Here is a 25,132-nt window from a genome sequence, read left to right as displayed (position 1 = left end):
CTCACCATTGAGTACATTTAAAAGGAAAGCTGTCACAAGAAAGCAGCATCCATCATCAAGGATCCCACTATTCAAGCCATGGTCTCTTCTCACTGCTGCCATCACGAAGGAGGTGCAGGAGTATTGGGACCCATATCACCAGGTTCAGGAACAGTTATTAACACTTAACCATCAGGCTGCTGAACCAGAGGGGATAACGTCACCCAGTTTTACTGTTTCCGCAACCTATGGACTCACTTTCAAAGAATCTTCATCTCGTGTTCTCAATAGTTATTGCTTATTTATTACTTATTTATTTCTTATTATTATTTTATTTGGTTTTTTTTTAATTTTTGTATTGCACAGTTTGTTGTCTTTTGCACATTGGTTGTTTGCCCATCTTTGTATTCATTGTGAATAGTGCAATATAATGAATCTCAGGTTAGTATATGGTGGCATATATGTACCTTGATAATAAATTTATATTGAACTTTGAACTTTAAACCGAAAGCAAAGGAAGTGAATTGTAGACGATTTAGAACTGAGTTAAGTATACATTTTTTTACACTCAGAGAATAGTGAATCCATGAAATTTTTACTATAGAAGGCAGTGGTGAAGTGATCCTTTAACTTAGACAGAAGTGGTTCTGCAGGATGGGAACCCCTGCTCTAGGTGAAGTAATCTTTCATTATCTTGCTTCTAAATGTCAAACCTCATAATCTGAGTTTGCAACATCTCATTTTGGACTTCCTAGCCTTCAGGGATGCGTTTTCTGCATCTGGTCTGTCCAGACCAATTGGATTGCTGTAGGTACACTATCAGATACTTTCATTTTCCTAAATTTCATTGAATTTAGGCCTAATCAACCCATTCCTATCCCCTTTGTCAATCCTGTTATCTTGGTCTAATAAACCAGTATTGCATTCCCTCCATTAGAAGAATATTCTCACAGAAGGAGACCAAAACTGCACACTAAACTCCAGATGGGATTTCACCAAGATCCTGAACAGCTGCAGTTAAACATCCTTACTCCTATATTCAAAAAATTCAATCTGAAGAAATCTCTGCCCAATTATCATCAGCATATAACCTGCAGCACCAGCGGTCCCAAACCACTCAACCACCATTATACTACATTGAGGAATGCCTACCATTCCGTGTCTAGACTGCATTTCGGGAAACCTGATCACTTGGCTGTCCTTCTCCTACATGTATACAGGCAGAGGCTAAAGAGCAGGGCTCCAGTGATTAGGACAACAAAGAGTTGGTCATGAGAGGCAGAGAAGTGGCTACAGTATTGCTTTGAGTTAGTGGACTGGGCCTTGTTCAAGAATTCCTCAGAGGATCTGAATGAATACACCACAGTTGTTACAGAATTGATAGAAAACAATTATAGACAATTGTGTCCCCACAAAATCATTCAAAGTCTTCCCCAACCAGAAGCTCTAGATGAAACATGAGATCTGCAATCTTCTGAGGGCCATTTCAGTGGCATTCAGGTCTGGAGACCAAGTAAGATACAAGAAGTCCAGATATGATCTCCAGAAAGCCCTATCACATGTGAAGCAGTGATTCCAGACCAAAGCTGAATCGCTGAAGAATGCTCAACAGCTGTGGCAGGGCTTGAATGCTATTACATACATCTTACAAAGTGAAGCCAAGCGACATAAGTGGCAACCTGGTTCGCTCCCAGATGAGCTCAATGCCTTCTATGCCCACTTTGACCGTCAAAACATGGAGGAACCTTCACAAACTCATACCGCCCCCGTTGACCCTGTGATTTCAGTCTCTGAGGCCGACGTGGCAGCATCCTTCAAGAGGATGAACCCACGAAAAGCATCCGGCCCAGATGAGGTGCCTGGCCGAGTACTGAAGACCTGTGCTGATCAACTGGCTGGAGTGTTCACTGAAATCTTTAACCTCTCGCTTCGACAGTCTGAGTTACCCACCTGCTTCAAGCAAGCTTCAAATAGAATGTGAAAATCTGCCTCAGTGACTATTATCCAGTAGCACTTACATCCAAAGTGCTTTAAGAGGTTGGTGATGAAACATATCAACTCCTGCCTGAGAAGAGACTTGGATCCACTCCAATTTGTCTACCAGCACAACAAGTCCACAGCAGATGCCACTTTATTGCTCCTCACTCCAACCTGGAACACCTGGACAGCAAAGATGGATCAGGATGGTCTTTTTTGACTACAGCTTGATATTCACTATTATCGACTCAAAACTAATGAATAAGCTTCAAGACCTTATCCTCAATACCTCCTTGGCAATTTGATCCTCGATTTTGTCACTTGTAAACCCCAGTCAGTTTGGGTTGGCAACAACATCTCCTCTACAATCTCCATCAGCACAGGTGCACCACCATGCTGTGTGCTTAGCCCCCTGCTCTGCTTGCTTACTTTTTACTGTGAGGCTAAGCACAGCTCCAATACCGTATTAAATTTTGCTGATGACACCACTGTCGCTGGCTGAATCAAAGGTGGTGATGAAGGGGCATATAGGAGGGAGATTGAAAATCTGGCTGAGGGGTACCACAGCAACAGCCTCTAACTCAATGTCAGCAAAACCAAGGAGCTGATGATTGACTTCAGTATCAGAGGTGGAGAAGATCAGCAACTTTAAATTCCTCAGTTTTAACATTTCAGAGAATCTGTCCTGGGTCCAGCACATAAGTACAAATATGAAGAAAGCACTTCCTTGGAAGTTAGCGAAGATTCGGCATGACATAGAACATAGAACATAGAGCAAAGACATCTAAAGCACATTACAGCCCCATTACAATGTTGTGCCGACCATGTAACCTACTCCAGAAACTGCCTAGAGTTTTCCTGCCGCCTAGCCCTCTATTTTTGGTAAAGCTTTCAGGAAATAACTATAAGGACTAATGGTTTTGGGGTCAGTCTGTTTCTGAAAAAGATGCTGCCAGCCTTGAGCACACTTGAACATATAGGCTAACTAGTGTGGCAATAAGGACGTTGGTTAGAAAGTGAAAAATCTGAATTCCTGACCCTGATTGCAGTGCATTGTGTCATGATGGAGATCAGGAGCTATCAGGGCATGAGGGCTTCTGCAGTTAAAGATCTAGCTATACACAACAATATTGCATTATGGAAATGTCAAAGAGTCTTTGGATGTAAGTCAGATGGAATGAGCATGTTGCAAATGGTACCTCTATGGGGATCAAAATGCAAGCAAATGTACCACAGTGAGAATCAATAGACATGCAAATATACCCCAGTAGGCATTTGGACTAGACAGCCATACTTGAGTAGGTGTCAGAACCTCAGTGCATCTAAAACTCTGACAAACTTCTATAGATATATGGTGGAGACTGGTTGCCTCACACCCTGGTATGGAAACATCAATGGCCTTGAATGGAAATCCTACAAAAGGTAGTGGATACAGCCTCATCCATCATGGACAAAGCCCTTCCAAACATTGAGTATATCTACACGGAGCGCTGTTGCAGGAAAGTAGGACCCCCATCCTGCTCACTTCTTGCTGCTCCATCAGGAAGAAGGTACAGGAGTCTCAGAACCCACACCACCTGCTTCAGGAACCGTTATTACCCCTCAACTATAAGGCTCTTAGGGGATAATTTCACTCAACTTCTCTCACCCCATCAGCGAACTGTTCCCACAATCTATGGACTCCCCTTCAAGGACTCCTCATTTCACGTTCTTGATATTTGTTGCTTATATATTTCTGTGTTTCGTTTGTACCTGCACAGTTTGTTGTCTCTTATACATCAGTTGTTTCTCTGTCCTGTTTGGTGCACTCTTCATTGATTCTATTATGTTCCTTGGATTTACTATGAATGCCCATAAGAAAACAAAGCTCGGGCTGTATATGGTAATATATATGGTATGTACTTTGATAATAAATTTACTTTGAACTTGAAGTTTGAAGACTTTAACTTCTGAAATCGATTGCACTGTTTGCCTTTATTTTACCTGTTTTCTATCCCTGGGTGCTTGCTTTCACCAAATGGTCCAGAAGGGCACCTATGTCAAAGTGCACCTTTTTCAATGTAACATTAAGATATTTGTCCTTCCAATTTTAGAATTGTAGTAGATAACCTTCGATTTATTCGCATTATACTGCGCCTACTATGCATTGCCCTACTAAGCTAACTTAATTAAGTCACACTGGAACCCCTTTGCATCATCTTCACAGCACACATTCCCCTACAGCTTTGTACTGTCCACAAAATTGGAAATGTTCTATTTAGTTCCCTCATCCAAATCAAAGATTTATACTTTGAATAGCCTGGTATGTGCACCGTTCCTTGCAACACCCCACTTGTCACTGTCTGCCACCTGGAAAAAGACCCAATTATTCCTGCACTCTGCTGACTATTGCATGGAAGTCTGTGATCTAAAATTAGCTGCTACCCTTGAGATGTTCCCGTGCAGATACAATACTGGCGTGGATCCAACAAGGTGGAGAATTTGTTTAATTTTTGCTGCGGTTCAAATCACCCACCCCCTTTCACAGCCATTAGCAGCCTGGTGATCACCAAATGACCAGAATCCTAACTGGGCCACCTTGTAAATGCTGCAGCCACAAGAACAGATCAGAGGCTGATGTGTGGCACCAAGTAAATCAGCTCTTCTCCACTAAGTCCATATTCCACCTCAGACGTGTAATGGAATGCTCTCAACCTGCCTAGATGCATGTTGCTCCAATGGAATTCAAGATGTTCAATGCCTTCCATGACAAAGCAACACAAGATTGGCACCCAGTTGATGAAGCAGCTGCAGTGTGTATATGGCAAGGGTAATGAACCAAGTGTAATGCAGCTAAATTTACTGATGATGGAAAGTTGTGTCAGGGTGTGAATTGTGAGGAAGATGAAGGGAGGCTTCAGGGAAATGTAAGCAGATTAAATGAATGGGTAAGGACATGGTAGATGAAATAAAATGCAGAAAAATATGAAGGTAATCAACATTGGTAATAAAAATAGAAGAACGGAATATTGACTAGGTGGAGAGAGATTGGAAGATGCTCAAGGAAATCAGGGTCCTTGTATACAATCAGTGAAAGTTAATGTGCTGGTGAAATGAACAATTAGGAAGGTAAGCTACTGTATGTGAACCTTATTGTGAGAATACTGGATACGTCTCATTTAAATTATACAGGGCTCTAGTAAGACTATTCCTGGAATGTTATATCCAGGTCCAGTTTTCCTACCTAAGAATGGATTTGCTTGCAAAAGAGGACGTGCATTAAAAGTTCATCAGATTGATTCCCGGGTTGAGGGGTTGCCCCATGAGGAGAGATGAAACAATTCTCCAGTGGTTAGAAGAATGAGAAGCAATCTTACTGAAACATATAAAATTCTTAGGGGCTTGACAGGATGCACCAGAGTTGATGTTTCTTTTGGCCGGAGTTATTAGAATGAGCAATTATAGTCTTAAGCCACGGAATCAGCCATTCAGTACTGGTGAGAGTTTGAGGGTAATGAATATTTGGAGTTCTCTACCTGGGAAGATTGTGATAGGTCAATCACTGAGTATAGTCAAGATGGACATCAATAGACATTTAGTTTTTAAGCAAACAAAGGATGTGGGTTAGAATAAGAATATGGTACCAATCAGCCATGACCTTATTGACTGGTAGAGCAGGAACGTGGGATTACTGCCCCCGTTGTTCATAAGTTGCATCTCTGCAGCTCCAGTCAACCCTCTTGAGCAGCAGCTTCCAAGCCTGAGACTACGATCTCAAAGGACAAGGACAGATGGCCAAAGCTACAGATAGCCAATTTCCTTCCAAATCACACATAATCCTGAATTGGAAATACACCAAATTTCTGGAAATCTCCCAAATGGAAGGGTAGAAGTACCTTCACTGCACAAACTGCTCCGGGTGAGGAAGCCAACTTATCATTTCCATTTCAAAGGCAGTTTGGGATGGGGAATAAATGCTCTTGGCAGCTACGTCCACAATACATGATAGATTGATAAAGAAGATATTATACCCTTCATGTCTTTCCCTCAGATATACTAAGCCAAGTTACAAAATTTCCGATAGTTCACAAGTTTCTTAAATTATTGCATCCTTTAAACTAAAGCACCAGATGACATTTTCTGTTCAGCATGAGAAGGGAACTGGTTATAATGAGTACTTCACTTAGCAGCTGCCAAAGTCACTTCATTCACACAAGATGCAGGAAACAGGAAAGTCTACTCTTCAATGTCTTTTGACCCACGAAGCCTTTGAAGTAATGTTGACAAGCTAATTTACTTGCTACAGGAATAGAGCCATATAAGGCACTTAAAGTCTTTGGTGTAACAGATCTGGGCTCAGATTTTGTTGAATGAAGCCTCACTCTCATAGCTTTCTTTGTCCAACGTTCACCTGAACTGAATCTATATGGCTTGCATTGTTGGCCCAGCCTGTCCTGGAGTGGAGTTGTGAGGCTCTGTGTGATGCATGGGCCTTAACTGACATTGGCCAGTCTCCATTTGACTCTACTTTGCTATTTGCAGATCTGTGCACTTGTGTGATTGGTCCTAGGCCTCACTTGAAATTGTTTTGATCAATAGACGATAGACAATAGACAGTAGGTGCAGTAGTAGGCCATTCAGCCCTTCTAGTCAGCACCACCATTTACTGTGATCATGGCTGATCATACACAATCAGTATCCCGTTCCTGCCCTCTCCCCATATCCCTTGACCCCGCTATCTATAAGAGCTCTATCTAACTCTCCCTTGAATGCATCCAGAGACTTGGCCTCCACTGCCTTCTGGGGCAGAGCATTCCACATATCCACCACTCTCTGCGTGACAAAGTTTTTCCGCACCTCTGTTCTAAATGGCCTACCCCTTATTCTTAAACTGTGGCCTCTAGTTCTGGACTCACCCATCAGCGGGAACATGCTTCCTGCCTCCAGTGTGTCCAATCCCTTAATAATCTTATATGTTTCAATCAGATCCCCTCTCATCCTTCTAAATTCCAGCGTGTACAAGCCCAGTCGCTCCAATCTTTCAACATATGACAGTCCTGCCATTCCGGGAATTAACCTTGTGAACCTACCCTGTACTCCCTCAATAGCAAGAATGTCCTTCCTCAAATTTGAGACCAAAACTGCACACAGTACTCCAGGTGGGGTCTCACCAGGGCCCTGTACAGCTGTAGAAGGACCTCTTTACTCCTATACTCAATTCCTCTTGTTATAAAAGCCAGCATGCCATTAGCTTTCTTCACTGCCTGCTGTACCTGCATGCTTGCTTTCATTGACTGATGTACAAGAACACCTAGATCTCGTTGTACTTCCCCTTTTCCTAACTTGACTCCATTTAGATAGATCAAGTAAATCTATATACATAATCTGTTTCCAGACCACTAATGCCAAATACTTCTTTGCTGTCAGCTTTTCTAATAAAGAGCTTAATGCTTTAAGAACATTGTAGGGCATATTTATGTTTTCATGGGGGGTGACCAGGGTACAAAAGAGAGGGCAATGGTACTTGTGTTTTTAATTACCTGCAGGATATCTGCAACCTTGTGGATTATGAGGATTTAGTATAATTGGGTCATGTGGGTGGGCCAGAAAAGCACTTCCCACAACTCCGCTGGCAATTGTTAGTGCTGTCTGTCAAAGCTATTGGGTTTTCTTCAGCGTCTGAATTTCTCTCACACACTTAAAAGTTCAAATGAATGACAACTAAAACTGTCAAACATATAGTAATTGAACACATTAAAGCAAAGATATTTTTAATATATAACTTGCCTTATTGTTTCCTTCCTTCCTTTTAGTGCGATAATCCCTGTGAAAAGAACAGTCTTCAAAGTCTTCCCGCAGAGTTCAGCAAAAAAATCACTATAGCAGTTAGCCTATAAGATCAGGTCATCCACATTTGCACAGGATTCCCAAAACTTCTGTATAAAACTGCTGGCAAAAAGCACTGAAAGCTGGCCCATTGTTTCAAGTATTTATCAGGTTACTTCACAATAGTAATTTACCAATGTAAGATAAGAACAAGAGAATCCAAAATCTCCATTGTTATACCACCACAGAAATGAAATGTGAATATCAAATTACAAATCAAACTCTAACCTTCAAAAAACATTTTAAATCACCATTTCTCTGTCTTCCACTTCTTAGCAAAAACAGGGTTGCTCGCTCTAAAACACCCAGAAACCCACATTTTTTTTTATCCAGTCATTCTTCAGGTAGCAGCCATTGGATAAACCAAGGCTTAGGACTTTAAGTCTGGATGGACATTAGTGTTGCCAAATACAACTCCGAAAGGTACGAAGATTTTCCAAATGCCCAATTTGGATTCCTCTTGCAAATGGAAGACACTTACTGCTTCTGAGCAACAATGAATACAGCACGAAGTGGATTATGTACCTGTGTGGTGAAAAAGGGACAACAACGCCTTTTTCACCTCAGACGGGTGAAGAAATTTTGTGTGGGCCCCCAAATCTTAAAAACTTTCTATAGGGCACAATTGAAAGCATCCTAACTGGCTGTTCACTGTCTGGTACGGGAACTGTACTTCCCTCAATTGCAGGACTCTACAGAGTGGTGCGGACAGCCCAGCGCATCTGCAGATGTGAACTTCCCACTATTTAGGACATTTACAAAGATAGGTGTGTAAAAAGGGGCCGAAGAAACATTGGGGGGACCCGAGTCACCCCAAACACAAACTGTTCCAGCTGCTACCATCCGGGAAACGGTACCGTAGCATAAAAGCCAGGACCAACAGGCTCCGGGACAGCTTCTTCCACCAGGCCATCAGAATGCTTAACTCATGCTGACACAACTGTATTTCTGTACTATATTGACTATCCTGTTGTACATACTATTTATTATAAATTACTATAAATTGCACATTGCACATTTAGGTGGAGACATAACATAAAGATTTTTACTCCTCATGTAAATGAAAGATGTAAGTAATAAAGCAAATTCAATTCAATCCAATTTTAGACAATTGTCAGACATAAATGATACCATGGAAATAGTTTTTTGAATGTAAGGCATCCTGCTGTTTCTCTGGCTACTGTTTCTTGTTGTATTGTAGTCATTCCTGATTGCTAGTTCCAGAAATTGCATTTTGCTTTACAATTTATTATATCTGTTCAATGTAATGCGAGACAAGCCTAAAGAAGGAAAGGACACAACTAATTTATAGGTGTTCCAATTATTCTTTAGTCCATAAGTGTTTTGTTTTGCAGCAGTCTGCTGACTCTGCTCCATGCTCTGTAAACGTAAAGTTGTTCTAATTGATATGAGAATACGTATGCACAATTCAATACTTGCTCCAGTGGCATTAAAAATGTAGCTCTATGCAAAGATAGAATGGACAGAGTTTCTTCCAGTCAGTTAAATTATGCTCTGCAAGCTCCATTTCAGTAGGCTATGCTTTCTATTGTGCGGTCTGTCCTAATTGGAATTAGTTGCATACCCATAAAACTCCTTATACGTATAACCCTTTTCGATGCTGGGATTGTCTGGTACTCCGGTGAATTATAAACATGCATCAAATTCAACAAGAGAATTCAAAAGGAGAATATAAACATATTTGTTCTCTTAATTTGATTTTTAAAGAGGTGTCCCAATGTTGTATTCTGTAACATTTTGAAACTAGTTTAATACAGGGATTCTGACCTGTTCCTCGTGTTACAACCACCTCGATCTTCAGTCTGCTTTCCCTGCTGAATAAGTATTTATAACTGAGAAGCTGTGAAACAATGTAAAAAGGAATGGTTTATGCCAAGAAAATCAAAAATTATAAAAACAAAATTGCAACAAATCAATTATTTTGCCAATAAAATAGCTTTTCATCCCATCTAATTGATTGCAGGACATATAAAGCTTCAGTAGTGAGATTAGCTATGAGCAGTGTTTAAAGCAGCCTTACTTGAGAGGTGGCATAGGATTTCAGCAATTCGTAGATGATACATTTGTTGTTCTTTTCCAGATCAAAGGTCTAAAGCATCATGTCAAAATAAGATACATTGTGAGATCTGTTACTAATTTTTGCTGCTTCAGTACTCTTTGTAAATGAGAACTGAAAATTGTCCCAAAACATCATTTTTTCAACAACGTCTGTCATGACAGCTGCATGATGTGCACTGAGTGCGGCAGATTGGAAGCTGAGAGTTTCATCAATAAATATCATCCTGACCCCCTGGATGTCCTCATGTCAACAGTCAGAGTACTCACACTCCATCATTTCTCTCACTTACTTCGTGCCATGCAGAAAATATGGTAAGCTCATTATTTCAATATAATTTTAGAGTATCTTAACAAACATCTTCAAATATTATTCAGTACCAATAAAGGGCAGTGAAGACAAATTCACAATCACAGCAATCAACCATTTTACTGTGTAACAAACTCCTAATAAATCAATCTGATTTGGAAAGTCAAAACAGTTCATGTGGAACAGATGTGATCTTCTATATGAATTTCAGTGCCTTTCTATTATTTATTGTAAGGTTACAATTACGTTCACGTAATCGTATCTTTAATTTTGTCATTTGTTTCACAAATGATTGGTGGTCAATTAAGCAATTAACTAAAAGTAAAGATGATATTAGTATTTCTGACTTGGATTTCAAGTAAAACACAAACTCATCCTTTTGTCCTTTTGATGGAAAGCTCAGGATTGCTATTGTTTTTTGATTTTTGACCAGAATATTACTTCCAAAGTCATACATCTGTCATACATTTATCTACATCAAATCAATATGAGTATGCAGATCTATGCTATTTTCTAATTTCTGAGATTTCAGTGGTGAAATTTATAGACAATTAAGAATAATTGATACAAAAACAAATATCATTAATTTATAAAGGAGAACTTTTAAGCCTTCATTTTCACGGTCTAAGATGAACAGGAGTTTAAAAAAAGGTAAAACTACTTTGCAAAAGGAACTACAGTCTTCCACTGTATGGCAGTTAATATAAGTTGGACATTGCATGACAGTTCTTTTGAGCAGGCTAACAACAACTGGAGAAATCTCTGAGTTCTCTCTCGGACTGAAAGAACAGTTCATCAGCAAGTTATCTCTCCTCTAGTCTTGCCATTATTATCTCAACACGAAAGGGTGAAATTAGCTTTCACAGCAACATAAAATAAGTGATGGTAAATAGTCAGCACTATTTTTATAAACTGCCCAATTTTCATTCCAACTGAAAGTCAATGGAAAATAATACGAAATGTAAATTGAGCTATACATTTCCTATTGCTCATTGTATAAGGCTAATAAACCTCTTTGTGCATTTAGTGAACAAATACCCTTATAGTTTTTCTGTTAAATTTGTAATTTGGGTGTGATTGACAGAATTGCATTCACTGACCTTCAAAAGGTCGTGGTGGATGTACTCTAAAACTGATGGTTTGTGTATAACTGTGTGACCTGCTATCGCACCTTAAAATGCATTAGCTTTCAAGACATGGTGTGAACTACTCCCATGAACAGGCTGTTAATAAGGAGGTGCAGAGGGCATGGAGCAGACTCGTTGTGGCTGAAGAGCTAGACAAGGAGGCCCTGTTGCGTTATGAAGGCTTGGTGAATGATCTTGGACAAGCTGCTGTTTACAGCCTGCCAGATTATTTGCCATGGTGGGCTGCTGAGGGTGGAGTCCTACAGAAGGAAGTGATGCCTCAGGTCAATCCCTGGCAATTAGGGGAGCAAGTGCTTGTAGCTGAGTTTGGGAGGAGGGAATAGCTGAAAGATTTGGGTCACCAACAGAGCTGGAAGTAGGGGGAGGACTCAGAAAGATTTGATAAACCTCAAAAATGTGTTCTGCCAGTAGGGTGTTCATATAGTCCTCTGTGTTACGTTGATTCACAGCAGTAACAGTGGCACAAAGCTCAGTAAGTTCAATAATTCGATTTAGGATAACAGAAGTTTAAAAATCAGGAAGTCATCAGAAGCAGGAGGCAGAGTGTTTACATTTTAATCATTCTGAAGCACAATTCCTTCTGAGCTACAGAGATAGTACAGGCATGGAACAGTTTGATTTGGGACTGACAGCTTTATGGCCAGTTGACTTTTTAAACCAAAACTAAGTCATCGTTCTTGAACTAGGTAACTGGCAAGACCTAAATCACAATAGCACTATGGGCACTTTGATCACTTTGCACTAAAGTGGACTTTGTTTTCCCTTTGTTCTAATTGTGCTCTTTCTTGTGAAAAATAGTGTGTAAATTACATTTGATTGGTTTATATTTTTATTGTGAATGCTGATTGATATGATGCCATGTACCTCTGATGCTGCTGCAAGTGAACTTTTTCAATGTACTTGTGCAGACATGTAATTTAGCATATGACAATAAGTTTGGCTTTGATCACCAGAATGAGAATTCGTGATGTTTTACAAGACGATTTTATATTTCAGTGATCAAAATTAAATTGTTCTTTGGTTTAATTTTCAGAATTACAAAAACCATTCTAGGTATGGAACTTCTCCCCCGGAACCATGCAGTGGATCATAAATTTGGAGAACATTTGCTATAAGAAAGGAAGCCATTAGGCCCATCATACCCTTGCTGGGTTGAAAAGGGAGCAGCCTTACTCAATCCCATCTTCTAGCACAAGACTTGACTTAATAAGTTAATGGGACCCCTTCAACATCAGGGCCCCAACCAGGTACACCGGAACACCTGCTTGTTAATGCAAATATCTATTCAGCCAGTCACATGGCAGCAACTCAGTGCAGAAAAGCATACAGACATGGACAAGTGTTCAGCTGTTGTTCAGACCAAACATCAGCACGCTGATGAAATGTGATCTAAGTGACTTTGACCACAGAATAATTGTTGGTGGCAGATGGGTGATCTGAGTGCCTCAGTGCCTGGGATTTTCAAACTCCCGTCTCTAGAGCTTACAAAGAATGATGCAAAAAAAAAAATCCAAAAAACATCAGGTGATCAACAGTTCTGTGGACAAAATTGCATTGAGAGATCGGAGGAGAATGGCCAGACAGGTACAAACTGACAGGAAGGCAACAGTACCTCAAATAACAACACATTAGAAAAGTGGTGTGCAGAAGAGTATCTCTGAATGCACAATATGTCAAATCTTGAAGTGAATGGGCTACAACCAAAGACTACACAGGGTTCCACTCCTGGATCTAATAAAGCGGCCACTGAGTGTATACCTTAAATAACCAAGTGCATGTTATAGAGCAGGAGAAGTGTTTATTAATATTTCCTGAAGATGACCAATAAGGCTAGCCATATTTACAGAACCAATTTGCTCTGTGGACTCCAGCATAAAGTCTTCAGTCACACTTCCATGCATAGATCCTTGGAACCTGAAACTCTGATTGTGCCTTTGAACTCTATGCAAAGATTATCCTATTTCAAACAATCAGTAGGCCCCACCCCCCACCCCCCCACTTAAAACTGTTGAACAATGTATGGTAAAAAATTTGGCTCAATGAATCCCATAATAAATCCAATAATTTCTATTCTTGCTTCTATATAACACAGTTGTTGCTCAAATCTTCAGTTTTATATGAAAAGACCCTATGGCTGTGATGTTGTCAGTTTTTGCCAGGATGTGAATGTTAACAATTTACTCGTCCCAACAAATCCTAAATGAAGGACCTTTGCTCAGTTCATTTAGAAGCAATAAGTTGAGAGAAGATGTTTATAGCACAGGAAAGCAATTTACTTATTCATATTAAGGGAGGGGAACATGAGTTCTTAATCCTTTGGACTTTATTTCAATGATCGCACTATATATGTGGGGGATAGTACTAAAAACCTTTCTCTCACAATTTATTTACAGCCACATGAAATCAACACTACCCTGTAACAAGAAATTGAAAGAGAACAGAACTCCTTTCTGTTGGCTGCCTACATTATTATCACTTAATGTCAATTCCTTACACTCTACAAGAAGCTTCAAGGACATTTCCTTTCAAAGATTAATTTTATGCATGCTCTATTTAAATTCCCCACTGCTGGTTTTCCAGACCATATATTTTTATTTCCAAATGGAGTATCTGCCTTACAGCCTCCTCAATGTCCATACTCTAGGCCACAAAGGGTTGTGCTCTAATATAATGCAGATGATCTTCATTTAAACTTAGCAAATTCATTTTTATGTATAAATATGATACTATTGTATCCCAAGGATATATTTCATTCCATGGACGTTTTTCATGCCTGTTACCTCCACCCGATGCTCATTAAAATCTTAGATCTTACACTTTCCTAAACCTATAATTTTGATACTCTTTCCAGTAAAATGCCATTCTAAATTTAGGTTACATTACTCTGCTTTCAGTATTTTACTTAAGTGATTCAACAGTCTTATGTAATGCTACCTGCACTGACTTCAGATCAAAGGATTTTAACCACCTATTGTAAAATCTAATATACCTACTGAAAATTAAATAGAGCTCTGAAGGACAAAACAATGTTGAATTACTAAAGCAAATTTCATCAGTTTTCATTCTGTCATATCACTTTTGACATCACTGTATTGATTTATGGATTTCCATAATATAAACTGTAACATAACATGAAAGGAAACTTGTGCAACTCACATTAATGGAAGAATTCAGATAAATCAGTGAACCATCTAGGATCAATGGCAGCATCCATTTCTTTGATTAAAAAAATGCAAAGCAATTTAAAATTTGTGACATAGATTGCATTGTGAGATTTAAGCAGCTTGTAAGACAAAAGAGAAGCAAATAAGAAATGTCAAAACACCTGAAAGCTTTGAATTACATTATTAGAGTACCATAAAGGACCCAGCAACAATTTTGACACATAGAAACAATGGCTCAGTATTTTTTTTAGCATCTGAACAACATTAATTCCCACATGAATCTGTCTCATTACAAAATGACCACATTTGCTCAAAGAAGCCAGATGAAAGTGGTCAAGACTGTGACTGAGATGCCCCAAGGGAACAGGTCTGGGACTGAGATCTCCTTGGATCAAACAAATGAAAAGCATCAGTCAGAAAGGTGGAGAAGACATGAAGATTGCATTTCCTTGTTTTTCTTGAAGGAGCACTGATTCATCAAATCTTGGGACCTTGTAATGCTGTTCACTGAAGTGATATCAGGCCACAAAGTTAACAGATATGCCTATAATTGCACTTTATTTTCTTCCAGACCGCTATCCCACAGAGTCCACCAGAGTTGCTGTTAATCTGGTCTACCAACTTCAATAGCATTGAAGCCTGGGCAGAGTTGCTGGGATTAGAACATGGTTGGCACGAAGAGGTGGTAACTTTCCCATGAAAATTGCCAGATAAGGGCTAAACAATATATTGTTAGTCTTAGACCATAAGACATGGAAGCAGAATTAGGTCATTTGGCCATTCAAGTCTGCCCCACCATTTGATCATGGCAGATCTATCAATCTCCACCTTGAGTACACACAGTGACCTGGCCTCTGTAGCTGCCTGTGGCAATGAATTCCACAGATTCACCGCACTCTAGCTAAAAAAATTACTTCTCATCTTCACTCTAAATGAACATCCCTCTATTTTGTGGTTGTGCTCTCCAGTCCTAGATTCCCCCGTTATAGGAAACATCCTCTCCATATCCACTCTATCGAGGCTTTTCAACATTTGATAGGTTTCATTGAGATTCCCCCTCATTCTTCTAAATTCCAGTGAGTACAGCTCCTCATATGATAAGCCTTTCATTCTTGGAATCATTTTTGTGAACCTCCTTTGAACCATCTCCGATGTCATCACATCCTTTCTTAGATAAGGGACCCAAAACTACTTCACAATACCTCAAGTGAGGCCTCGCCAGTGCCTTATAGAGCCCCAGCATTGCATTATTGTTTTTATATTCCAGTCCTCTTGAAATGAATGCTAACATTGCATTTGCCTTCCTCACCATCAACTCAACCTATAAGATAACCTTTAGGGAATTGTAAATGAGGTCTCCCGAGTCCCTTTGCCTCTCTCTTTTGCCTTTATGTTGGCCTTGACTTCCCCCATAAGCCACAGTTGTGTCATTTTCCCTTTAGAATATTTCTTCTTTGGGATGATTCAAACTTGCACTTTCTGAATTGCTCCCAGAAATTCCAGGCATTGCTGCTCTGCTCTGCTGTCATCCCTACTAATCCTTCCAATCAGCTTTGGCCAGCTCCTCTCCCATGCCACTGAAATTCCCTTTACTCCACTGTAATACTGATATATTTGACTTTAGCTTCTCCCTCTCACATTGCAAAATGAATTCTATCATATTATGATCACTGTCTCATCAGGGTTCCTTTACCTTAAGCTCCCTAATTAAAATCCAGTTCATTACACAACACTCAATCCAGAATAATCTTCTGTTCATTTTCACATTTTGATTTTTTTTACCTAAAACAAAATATAATAACATTTTATCAGGGAAACAAGAACATAGAAATCAAATAAACCTTAATCCTTCATATATTAGAGTATGGACAGCCTATGTCATTGTGGTCTTGTGGTCTAATAACTCTTTATACGCTAGAACAAAGACATAGCTTTGTAGTTTGTTGGTGTAGAGACAGATTCCAGATTTCCATTTGCTTTTGTGTTGAAAAATTGATGATTAGCAGCTACATCCCATAGAAATACTATGGAGAGCCAGAAGCGACCATGAGAAGGCCTTGGCAGACAGAATTAAGGAAAACCTCAAGTCATCCTACAAGTATGTGAAGAGCAAGAGAATAAGGTGTGAGAGAATAGGACCAAACAAGTGTGACAGTGGAAAAGTGTGTATGAAGCCGGAGGAGATGGCAGAGGTACTTAATGAATACTTTGCCTCAGTTTTCACTACGGAAAAGGATCTTGGCAATTGTACGGATGACTTAGAGCAGACTGAAAAGCTTGACCATATAGATATTAAGAAAGAGGATGTGCTGGAGCTTTTGAAAAGCATCAAGTTGGATAAGTCACTGCGACCAGACAAGATATACTCCAAGCTACTGTCGGAGGCAAGTGAGGAGATTGCTGAGCCTCTGGTGATGATCTTTGCATCATCAATGGGGACAGGAAAGGTTCCCGAGGATTGGAGGGTTGTGGATATTGTTCCCTTATTCAAGAAAAGGAGTAGAGATAGCCCAGGAAATTATAGACCGGAGAGTCTTACTTCAGTAGTTGGTAAGTTGATGGAAAAGACCCTGAGAGGCAGGATTTATGAACATTTGGAGAGGCATAATATTATTAGGAATAGTCAGCATGGCTTTGTCAAAGGCAGGTCGTGCCTTACGAGCCTGATTGATTTTTTGAGGATGTGACTAAACACATTGATGAAGGTAGAGCAGTAGATGTAGTGTATATGGATTTCAGCAAGGCATTTGATAAATTACCCAATGCAAGGCTTATTGAGAAAGTAAGGAGGCATGGGATCCAAGGGGACATTGCTTTGTAGATCCAGAACTGGCTTGCCCACAGAAAGCAAAGAGTGGTTGTAGACAGGTCATATTCTGGCTGCAGGTCATATTCTGTTCTGGGACCCTTATTCTTCGTGATTTTTATAAATGACCTGGATGACGAAGAGGATGGATGGGTTAGTAAGTTTGCAGATGACACAAAGGTTGGGGGTGTGTGGATAGTGTGGAGGGCAGTCAGTGGTTACACTGGGACATCGATAGGATGCAAAACTGGGCTGAAAAGTGGCAGATGGAGTTCAACCCAGATAAATGTGAAGTGTTTCATTTTGGTAGGTCAAATATGATGGCAGAATATAGTATTAATGGTAAGACTCTTGGCAGTGTGGAGGATCAAAGGGATCTTGGGGTCTGAGTCTATAGGACAGTCAAGGCTGCTGCGCAGGTTGACTCTGTGGTTAAGAAGGCATATGGTGCATTGGTCTTCATCAATCATGGGGTTGAATTTTGGAGCCGGGAGGTAATGCTGCAGATATGTAAGACCCTTGTCAGACCCCACTTGGAGTCCTGTGCTCAGTTCTGGTCACCTCACTACAGGAAGGATGTGGAAACCATAGAAAGAGTGCAGAGGAGATTTATAAGGATGTTGCCTGGATTGGGGAGCATGCCTTACGGGAATAGGTTTAGTGAATTCGGCCTTTTCTCCTTGTAGCAATGGAGGATGAGAGGTGACCTGATAGAGGTGTATAAGATGATGAGAGGCATTGATCGTGTGCATAGTCAGAGGCTTTTTCCCAGGGCTGAAATGGCTAGCACGAGAGGGCATAGTTTTAAGGTGCTTGGAAGTAGGTACAGAAGAGACGTCAGGGATAAGTTTTTTTACACAGAGAATGGTGAGTGCATGGAATGGGCTGTCAGCGACGGTGGTGGAGGTAGATACAATAGGGTCTTTTAAGAAACTCCTGGATAGGTACATGGAGCTCAGAAACATAGAGGGCTATGGGTAACCCTAGGTAATTTGTAAGGTACAGGCATGTTCTGCACAGCTTTGTGGGCCAAAGGGCCTGTATTGTGCTGTAGGTTTTCTATGTTTCTAAATACTGTTTGGGGCAATTATAGTGAATGTAAAAGGAACAAATCATCAAGAAGCTACATTACTCCCAACTGTACATAATTAAGAGTTCTTGAAGATAACCCGTGTGAGTAAATTATTCAAATTTATTACGGCTTCTTCTTGGGTACAGGTCACATTTTCAAAGATCTGCTTCATGTACATGAGAGACGGCACTTGTGTTCGGGGCCAAGCCTGTAGTAAATGATTAACAACTGTTTCAGATCTCTTCAGACCAAACATATGGTAATAGCACGCAAGTTATCAGGTCAACCCATGCAGATTTGGAAGGGGAAGACGAGGGGCTAGGTAGAACAGGAATACGAGTTGTCTGAGGTGGACTAGGAAAATAAACTAAAAAACAGGTCAATAGATGAGTAGTGGCAGATTTTCAGTCTGGTCTGTAACACTCAGCAGGAATTTATCCTAATTAGAAAGAAGGATTCCATGAGAAAGAGGCACAATTTGTGGTTAACAAAGAAGGTCATGGACAATGTTACAAAGTGGCAAGAGCTGATCTTAAGAAAAGTGACTGGGAACTTTTTAAGATGCAACAGCAAAAGACAGAAAATCTCATAAGGCAAAAAGATTCAGTTTGAGAGGAAATTTATGTTAGTATTAAAAACAAACATTCCGAGTTTCTAAATAGGAAGAAGGTAACCAGCAGACGTGTGGGGCCTTTGGAGAACAAGGACCTGGAATTGCCACAATAGGTCTACAGTGGATCTGTATCGGCAATTAGCAATCTCAGTAGTGCATAAGTAATCTCATCGGCTCTCCATTCGGTCTTGGATCACCTGCACAATAGCAATACCTACATCAGGCTGTTGTTTATTGATTACAGCTCAGCGTTCAATGCCATTACACCCTCAGTTATAATCAGCAACTCCAAAACCTGGGCTTCTGTAACTCTCTCTGCAACTGGATCCTTGACCTTCTCATCGGGAGTCCAGAGTCAGTGCAGGTTAGAGAGGACATCTCCTCCACACTGACAATTACCATTGGTGCAACTCGAAGATGTGTGCTTAGCCCACTACTCCCTCTACATACATGGTTGTGTGGCTAGGCACAGCCCAAACACCACCTATAAATTTGTTGATGTCACAACTGTTGCTGGCAAAATTTCAGATGGTGACAAGAAGGCATATAGGACTGAAGTAGACCAGCTGGCTGAGTGGTGTCGCAACAATAACCTTGCACTCAACATCAGTAAGAACAATGAACTGGTTGTGGACTTCAAGAAGGGAAAGTCAAAGGAATTCACACCAGCAGGGGAAAGGGTGAGCAGTTTCAAGTTCCTGGGTGTCAACATCTCTGAAGATGTATCCTGGGCCCAACATATTGATGCAATTACAAAGAAAGCATCGCAGTGGTTATATTTCATTAGGAGTTGAGGAGACTTGGTATGACCAAAGACTCTGGCAAATTTCTACAGATGAACTGTGGAGAACATTCTAAGTGGTTGCATCACAGTCCGGTACGGAGGGGCCACGGCACAGGATTGGAAAAAGTCTGTGAAAAGTTACAAACTCAGCCAGCTTCATCATGCGCACTAGCCTAGGGCTTCCCTCTCAGCCTCATGGACATCCTTAGAAGGCATTAGAGGTGAAACGGGGATACATCTTTTCCCCTTATTAGGGAGAGAAAGCCTGTGGTATGTCGAATACCGGGTGAATGAGTAGTCTTTGGGGTACTGCAAGTCTGTGTCTTTATTGATGCTTTGCTGCCCGCTTGAGTGCTTGGTGGAGGGTGCAGATGCTTTTTTGTTGGTGGGGGGATCATTGCTTGCTGCTGCTTATGCATGGGAGGGGGGAAGCTGGGGGGACTTTGGGGTTCTAACGTTTAACTGTCATTCATTCTTTGGGGCACTCTGTTTTCGTGAACGTTTGCGAAGAAAAAGAATTTCAGGATGTATATTGTATACCTTTCTCTGACATTAAATGTACTTACTGAAAAAGACAACATCCATCATTAAGGACATGCCCCTCACTCAGGACATGCCCTATTCTCATTGCTACCATCAACGAGGAGGTACAAGATCCTAAAGGCAAACACTCAATTTTTTAGGAACATTTTCTTCCCCTCTGCCATCAGCTTTCTGAATAGACAATGAACCAGCTCATGAACACTACCTCAATATTTTCTTCCCTTTTTTTGCCCTCATTTTTGCTCTACTTATTTAATTTATTATTTTCAAATATATTTCTTATTTTAATTTCTGCTTTATTTATTATTATGTCTTACAATGTACTGCTGCAAAACAACAAATTTCACGATATATGCCAGTGATATTAACCCTGAGTTTGACTCTGATTCTCATTCTGCAGTAACAACATGAAACAAAGATAGATTAAGTAATTGTTTGCATCAGTCTTCACCACAGAGAGCACAGAAAATATTCCTAAAATGACAGATGGACTAATTTCAAATAACAGAGAGGAACTTGTGAAAATCTCAATTACAAGGGATAAAGTATTAGAGAAACTATAATGTTGTTTTATTTTAACATTAAAGGTAGCAGTTTAACAATTGGGAAGTTTTGTCGCAGTTGTCCCTGTTCATAGAAGCAGTCCAAAAGAGGATCACCAGACTAATTCTTGGAATGAAAGGGTTGACCTATCAAGAGAGGATGTATATTTTGGGTCTATATAAGAATAGAGAGTGACCTTTTGCAAATATATAGGATTGTAAGGGGTCAGAGAGTATAGAATAAATGCTGAGATGTTTTCACAAGTCAAAAAGTCACAGATAAGGGGGCAGTAGGTACAAGCAGCCAGGGCATGTTCATTTTAAACACAGGTGCTGAATTTTTTTCTTTCAGAGGATAGTGAATCTCTGGAATATTCTACCATCTGCATGGTGGGGGGCAAGTTATTATGTTTATTTAAGGTGGAGATAGATATATTTTTGAAGAATTCACAGCTATGGGGAACTGGCACAGAAGAACAGCTGAAACTAGCATACATCAATGACAATTATATTGACTGTTAGGGAGACTTATAAAACCATAAGACATAGAAACAGAATTAGACCATTCGGCCCATTGAATCTGCTCTGCCATTCCGTCATGACTGATCTATTATCCCTCTCAGCCCTCCCAATCAACCTCTCATTTAAATATACCCAATAATGGCCTCCACAGCTGCCTGTGGCAATGAATTCCACAGATTCACCACCCTCTGGCTAAAAAAAATTTCTTCTCACCTCTGTTCGAAATGGACGTACCTCTATTCTGAGACTGTGCACTCCAGTCCACTAGGGAACATCTTTTTCACATCCACTCTATCTAGGCCTTTCAATATTCAATAGGTTTCCATGAGATCCCTGACATTTTTCTAAGCTCCAGCGAATACAGTACCAGAGCTATCAAACACTCCTCGTGAATTAACTTTCATTCCATGAATCATTCTCGCAAACTTCCTCTGGATCCTCTCCGATGACAGAACATCTTTTCTGAGATAAGATGTCCAAAACTGCTCACAATACTCCAAGGGCGACCCGACTAATGCATTAGAATTATATCCTCTATATTGGTGAGGCCTGACATAAATTGGAGGACCGCTTTATCGAGCACCTCTGCTCCATTTGAAATGCGCAGAATTTTCCAGTGGCCAACAATCCTATCCCCATTCCTATTCCAACATGTTGATCCACAGCCGGCCTCTTCTTTTGCCATGATGAGGACACTCAGTTGGAGGAGTAACACATCACGTTCTCTCTGGGTAACATCCAACCTGATGGCATGAACATCGATTTCTCCAACTTCTGATATTATTTTTGCCTCTCCCTTTCCTTTTTTCTGTTCCCCACTCTGACCTCTTACTTCATCTCCTCACCTGCCTATTACCTCCCTCTGGTACCCCTTCTTCCCCTCCTCTCATGGTCCACTCGCCTCTCCTATTGAATTCCTTCTCCTCAAGTCCTTTGCCTTTTTCACCTATCACCTCTTGCTTCTTACATCATCGCCCCTCCTCCACCCACCTGACTTCACCTCTCACCTTCTAGGTCATCCTTGTTCCCTTCCCCTAACACCTTATTCTGGCATTTTGCTCCTTTTTCAGTCCCAATGAAGTGTCTTGGCCCGAAACATTGACTGCTTATTCATTTCCATTGATGCTGCCTGATCATGAGTTCCTCAAAATACTTCTTCATCTTTGAAATGTACCCATCCTTCCAAATTTCTCCCAGAAATTCCAGTCATTGCTGCTCTGCCATGATTCCTGCCAGTGTCCCCATCCAGTCAACTTCAGCCAGATCCTCTCTCATGTCTCTGTAATTCCCTTTACCCAACGACAATACTGATACATCTGACCTTAGCTTTTCCCTCTCAAACTGCAGGGTGAATTCTATCACATTATGATCACTGTTCCTAGGATTTCCTTCACCTTCAGCTCCTTATATAACACCCAATTCAAAATTGCTTTTCTCCTAGTGGGCTCAACCACAACCTGCTATAAAAGGCCATTACATATTCTAAAAATTCCCTCTCTTGGGATCCAACCAATCTAATTTTCCCAATTTACCTGTACATTGAAATTTCTTACTACTATCATAACATTGCCCTCTTTACATGCCTTTTGTATCTTCCATTATGATTTGTACCCTATATTCTGGCTACCATTCAGAGGCTTGTATGTAACTCCCATCAGGGTCTCTTTACCCTTGCAGTTTCTTAACTCCTCCCACAGGATTCTTCCAATCCCATGTCACCTCTTTCTAAGGAATTAATTTGATTTTTTACCAACAGAGCCATCCCACCCCATCTGCCTACCAGCCCGGCCTTTTGAAACAATGTGTACCCATGCATGTTAAGCTCCCAATCATGATCTTCTTTCAGCCACAACTCAGTGATGCTCACAATGTCATTTCTGTCAATCTCTAACTGCACCACAAGATCATCTACCCTATTCCATACACTGTGTGCATTCAAATATAACACCTTCAGTCCTGTATTCATCACCTTTTTCAGTTTTGTCCCCATGTTATACTTCAACTCATCCCACTGATTGCAATTTTGCCCAATTATCTCCCTGTCCTTTCTGACAGTCTCAGTACAAACTGCATCTGCTTGTATACCGACTGCCCCATCCTCAGCCCTATCACTCCAGTTCCCACTCCCCTGCTAAATTAGTTTAAACTCTCCTCAACAGCTCTAGGAAATATACCCACCAAGTGGTCCCACTTGGGTAAAAATCTTAAACACCCTAGCTATATATATAAGCGTGTAAGAATTTTGCACAGTACTGTATGTCCTAGCCTTATCTTCCAAAAGACATAACCTCACAATTATTAGGTATATTCCAATGGCCATTGATCTGCCTGTCTTACAACTGACCAGAATGGACCTGTAGCCCAAGATTACCATTATAAATAAAACACAAGTTTTGATGTTATCTGCAAACTTTACATCCTAATGTATATAGGGTTCTAGCACCAATCCCTTTGCAATAACACTGGAGATAGGCATCCAATGACAAAAACAACCCATCATCATAATTCTCTGCCTCCTATTGGCAAAGCAATTTTTTTGATCTAATTTGCCAAGTTCGTCTGGATCCCATGGGCTCTTACATATTGTGGAGCCTCCTATGTGAGACCTGTCAAGGGCCTTACTGAAGTCAAAATCCTTACTGTAAATTATATTGACCGCACTACCTTCATCAATACACTTTGTTACATCTTTGAAAAAAGATCAGTCACATTTGTCAGACTTTCCCCAAGCAAATCATACTATGATTAATCCTTGCCTTTCCAAATTAGATTAATCACGTCCCTCAGTTTTTATTCCAAAAGCATCCTTTGTAATGATGAAAGAATAAAATGCCTATTACTATTTGGCCTATCCCTACTGTCCTTCTTGAATAAAACTTAGCATATTAGCTCAACTATGGCCGGCAAAGATATAAAAATCACTGTCAGAGCCCCACCAGTCTCCTTCCTTTCTCTCATTGTAGCCTGGGATACACCTTATCAGTCCTGAGGAATTATCCTTCTTTTAAGCTGACTAGGACATCTAATACTTCATTTTTAATAGTAACGTTGCTAGAATTTCAATGACCACCACCCCCCCCCCCGAATTCTCCAACTACAAGCCTTTCTCCTTAGTGAGTACAAATGAGAATTATTTTAAAACCTCACGTACATCCTCTGACTCCATGCATGATGCCCTCACTCCTCCACCATCTCTTTTCAGTCATGTAATCACCTGACTTGACCACCAATTCCTTTACTTGTGAGCATGTAGATCTAGAAGTAATTTAGATATAACAACCTTAGAGGGCCTGCTCTTTAAACTGCTGCCTAGCTCTCTAATTCATGTTGCAAGATCTTATCCTTCTTTATACCCATATTGCTAGTACCACCATGAATCACAATGTCTGGCCATTTACACCTCCACCCCACACCTGTAACGATTCTGTGATATCATGGACAAGGCAGCAATGAGGGAATCAACCTTTAAATCCTAATCACTTCCTTAGTATAAGGAAATTATGACCATTTTGCAATACAATGGACTTTGTTCGTGTTTTGTTCTAATTATGTTCTTCCTCGTAAGAATTATGTATAATTTATGTTATGTTTTTCTTGGAAATGCAGCTGCAAGTAAGTTTTTCATTGCATTTGTGCCGATGACAGTAAACTCGACCTTGCCTTTAAACACAGCATCCTAGATTCATGTCCATGGCTACAGATAAGTCTGTATATTCACGTTTCCTACCATT

General features: G+C 40.4%; 1 protein-coding gene across 1 annotated transcript in view; it reads right to left on the bottom strand.

Annotated features, from left to right (window-relative positions):
* Positions 1 to 9,617: 9,617 nt before the first annotated feature.
* Positions 9,618 to 25,132, bottom strand: part of LOC132392603 (juxtaposed with another zinc finger protein 1-like) — a 296,048-nt gene continuing 280,533 nt past the window's right edge. The window contains exon 6 of the transcript XR_009511591.1: positions 9,618 to 9,682. The gene's annotated coding sequence lies outside the window, so the exon portion shown is untranslated. The remainder of the gene's footprint in view (positions 9,683 to 25,132) is intronic.

This window comes from Hypanus sabinus, chromosome 4 (assembly GCF_030144855.1).
Source record: "Hypanus sabinus isolate sHypSab1 chromosome 4, sHypSab1.hap1, whole genome shotgun sequence".
NCBI lineage: Eukaryota > Metazoa > Chordata > Chondrichthyes > Myliobatiformes > Dasyatidae > Hypanus > Hypanus sabinus.
This window is presented reverse-complemented; position numbering and strand designations above follow the sequence as displayed.